The sequence below is a fragment of the Octodon degus genome, unplaced genomic scaffold (assembly GCF_000260255.1).
Source record: "Octodon degus isolate 3935 unplaced genomic scaffold, OctDeg1.0 scaffold00027, whole genome shotgun sequence".
Taxonomy (NCBI): Eukaryota; Metazoa; Chordata; class Mammalia; order Rodentia; family Octodontidae; genus Octodon; species Octodon degus.
In genome coordinates, this window is record NW_004524603.1 from 17,123,003 (window position 1) to 17,127,370 (window position 4,368).

General features: G+C 44.5%; 1 protein-coding gene across 4 annotated transcripts in view; it reads left to right on the plus strand.

Annotated features, from left to right (window-relative positions):
- The window catches only part of Atp6v0a4 (ATPase H+ transporting V0 subunit a4), a 113,613-nt gene that overhangs the window by 87,413 nt on the left and 21,832 nt on the right, over positions 1–4,368 (plus strand). The gene's annotated exons all lie outside the window — the stretch shown is intronic.

Below are 4,368 nucleotides of genomic sequence, written 5' to 3' on the forward strand. Positions count from 1 at the left end.
GTCAGGACAGAATAATGCAACGGAGGTTGTTTTGTTTTGATTTGATTTTCTGCTGTAGTGCTGGGGATGGAACCCAGGGCCTCACACATGCCAGGCAAGTACTGTAACAGTCGCTATGCTGAAGGTTTCTGTGGCACTCGGAGCTGGGGTAGAATGAATGTCCCATGTGCCCTGTCAGCCCCTCAGGCATTTTCCACACGGCTCGGCTCTCCGTCATCTGCCTCTTTCCACCGTTTACACCACCAACCGTTAATGATTACTCTTCTTTGCCGAGCCCTTGGCTGTCTGGAAAGTGTGCACACCTGCTACGTGGCCAGCACTCTCACCAAGTACCCTCCCTTGGGATTTCCTTGCAGTGGGTGACACATTCAGAGAAGTGTGGATTTGTGTTGGCATCTTATTGCCTGTAGTCAGTATAAGGTTTTAAAATGTAAGCGCATGTTGCTTGTTACATGCAGCTGACTAGACAGGAACCAAAGAAAACAGAGATCCTCCCTCACACAGCCTCTGCCTGGGTCGGGAGCCTGAGCACAAGTTCATTCATGTAAAGTCACGGCAGTGCCACCAGGGGGCAGCCTTGTGCTCCAGATGAGTGCTAGCTGTGTAGACTTGAAGTTGGCAGCTGCTTGTCCAAACGTGTTTTCCTCTACCATCTGTGGTAGACAACTTTGGTTTCATTGCCAGCAGCTGAGAGTGAATAGTACTGGTCCCCAGGAATGCTGCTCTGGTTTCTTCCATCTTTTTTTTTTTTTGGTACCAGGAATCAAACTTCCATCTTTTCAAAAAAAATTTTTTTTAAAGAGAATACTAAATGGTAAAAGAAAAAGCATTAGAAATGATTCAGAATTTCACTGAACAAAATAATAAGAATTTGACAATGGTTGTTGTATTACATAATATTATCTCCAAATTACTTGTTTAGATTACCAGATACAAACATGCAAAATTGGGGAAAAAAAGAAAAAGAAGAAAATTAAGTATTAACTGCTCCTTGCAATAGATCAGCAGAAATCAGTGGTACAATTATCCAAATTCTCCTGTGTGTGTACATGAATATATCTTTTTCCCTTCTTCCTGTCCTAGTTTTCCTTCCCATTGAACAGATTCTTTCCCTTTCACAGTATCATTGTACCTTTTATATTTTATTTGCTCTTCCAGGTTCTTGCACTACAAGGCAATACAATGCTTGCATATGTGGGTCTGATTTATTTCAGTCATCCGACCACCAGTTTTCCTGGTTCTCCCTGTCTCCCCAGGGTTATGGAACCAGAACAGACTTCTACTTGTCGCCCGGCAGCTCTTGCATTCTAAGTTTAGTCAAAAGCAGTAAAGTCCTTGAGAACTGGCTTGTGAGCTATAAAGAAACAAAGGTTAGCTGGCCTTTTTGGAGACTGGAAGGGTTTCTCTCTGGTCAGAGACATGGGTGCAGAGTCTGGAGGAGGAGGGTGTTGGGGCTTGGGGCTCCCTTTGCTTTCAGTCCCGTCCTTCCCTTCCTCCTCTCTTCCTCCAAACCCTCAGCCACTTCATCATTCTATCTGCCCATTTCCTGCCCTCAGACAGCAGGGGCAAAATGGATAATCTGGAGACTTCAGACTTTCTACTCTATAATTCCATCATCTGTCTACAAGCTAGAATAGTAGGAAAAACATGTCAAGGCAAAAGGGATGTAGGGATGTTGGAAATAATGACTTTCCCCCGAGTAACATTCAGATTATTGAAAATGTCTGATCTTGGACTGGGGTGGAACTCAGTGGAGGAGCATGGGCTCAGTATGCATGAGGCCCTGGGTTCGTTTCTCAGGAGGAGTGAAAAAAATTCTTCTGTCTATCTTAATTACACAGTAAGTCCCTGATATTAAATCAATTCCATTCGGGGACAATGTTCATAAGTCGATTTTTTCCTAAGTTCAACAAGTGAGTCTTATACATGTTTGACACAAATCTGCAGTGTGTATTGCTTTGCGCTTGCTAGCCGTCCCATCTGCATCCCTGCTGCTTTTCCTCCTGCTTCCAGGCACCCTGGGCTCCGTCTGAGCTCTGTCCTGCTGTACTTCGCCGCACCGTACTGTGAGCACACAGAGCACAGCTGTGACGGTGTCCGTCAGACATGTGAGCTACTTCCACAATTCATGCACCTCTGCGGATGTTGTCATTTGCGGTCCTTCATAGCTGTGAAAGTCCAAAAATCTAACCTTGGTAAATCAGAGACTTACTGTATGCATTTTATTAAAAAAAAATCTCCATGCACAAAGTATTATAAATAACAGCAGGAGTTGCCTTTCTTATGTCTCCTGCCATCCTGTTCCTCGGGGACTTCAGAACATTTTTGTGCCTGTGTCAGGACTGGATTCATACATATTAAGGGAGGATTTCTCCTTTACATAATATGAATTTGCACAGTGCATTTATTCTGTGTTCAGCATCTATTTGTAAACCAAATCACAAAATATCTGGCTTTAATCACAGCTAAGGGGCCTTATGGTACTTATAAATATTTGATTATGAATGAACATACAGTGATCAAGAACGCTTGATCGGAAAGCAGGCTGCCTGCCTTTCAGTCTTGGCTTTTCAGCTTACCTGCTTTCTGGTGATATATAAGTTATCATCACTGGGTCAGTTTCATCACCTGTAACAAGGATATAAATCGCAGCCCTATACCTGGCAAGTACAAGGTTGTGAGCTTGATGTCCCGTAGGAAAAAAAAAAATTGTGGCCGGCAAGATAGCTCAGTTGTCTAAAGTGCCTGCTTAGGCAAGCTTAGGCAGGCGCAGAGGACCAAGGTTCAATCCCCAGAATCACATGCCACTGACAAAAAAAATAATAAAATAAAATAAAAAAATTAAAAAAATACAGCCCTAATTTATTCAGTAAATGAACTGTAGAAACTTTAGAATACTCTAGCTCATAAACTTGGTAAATGCTCCAACAATAGTAATTGCTTTTATATCATTTCTTTTTAAGTGACTTAATCTGCCCAAGATTACGACAGGTACCTTTATCTGTGGAACAGGAATATTTATGTCTAGTTCATAGAGTTTCATTAGAATTCAGGGAGATAGATGCATCTAGTGTAGTTTGGGCTGGGTACTGCATATTTTTAGCTTATCAGATCTGGCTGGGACTGCAGTGTACTGGCCCTGCCCTCACTGCGCTGAGCCGTAGGAATGGGCCAAGCAGGCAGAAAGGGAAGGCACGGGTAGAGCCTGGCACAGCTCTGCCACCAGGGCAGATGGGAGGACAGAGAGGTGCCCCTGCGCTTGGGCAGCAGGTCCCGGAATCCCTCTTCCCTCCATCCTACCAGCTGCTTTGCGCTGTCCAGATCTGTGGCCAATCAATGAGATGTATTTCCTGACTCTGTGTGTGTGTGTGTGTGTGTGTGTGTGTGTGCGTGCGCACACGTGTGCACACATGCACACCTGTGGATGCATGCATGGTGGGCCAAGAAATGACGTCCTGAGGCTGTGTGTGAGTGGCTGTTGGCCCCTAAACAGCAGCAAAAAATATTTGAGGTGGGAGTTGTTTAGGGGGAATGTGAGAATCTGATTTGATTTGCTACCCCCGAGACACAGCATAGAGAACCCTGAGCACAGGTTTGGCAGGCACTTGGGATATGCCTAAAGCTCAAGTGGGGTCAACAGGAGGTGGAAGGACTTGCAGCCATTTACCCAGGGCAAAGGGTAGGAACCACCAGGATGGGAAAGAGAAGAAACATTAGTGACAGGGCCATCGATCAGCTGAGACTCCTCATCATCAGCCAATCACACTGCTTCCAGAAGTGCCTCAGATCGCTAACTTAATTCTTTCCGCAATCCTGGTTGCAGACCAAATTGGTCAAGAACCGAATCAAATTTCTGTATGCAGTCTCCATGGAAGGTAATTATTGGATTTGATTCAGTTTCATCTGGGGTTGAGTTTGCGAACAGAATCACGGAAAGAATTAAGTTTGTGAATGCAGGCGCTGCTATATTTGTTCTTTTGGTTTTGTGTGAGGCTTGGTAGACGCACGTGTCCCCTACCCCAGAAGCCTGGGTAAGGACCGTGCCGAAGGCAGGTGCTGCTTCCTGTTCATAGCACACTTAGAGGCTGGCTGTGGAATGGCGCCCTGAGAGGGCCTTGGAAGGTACTTCAGAATGAGAACATCATAGAAATTCAAAAGGAAATGAGGCGTGACTATAAAATGCTTAAATACATGCACGGATGAGTGATGGACAGGTGCATGTATTTAACGTCTCTCCAAAACATTTCAGGTTATCTTTTTGCTTAGGAAGGTAGAACATCATGAAGATTCTTCACGGTTTTCTTCCAGGGACTGGGTAGTATTTATTAATCATCCTGGTGATTGCGATGTTTGGTCATCACAGTTGCA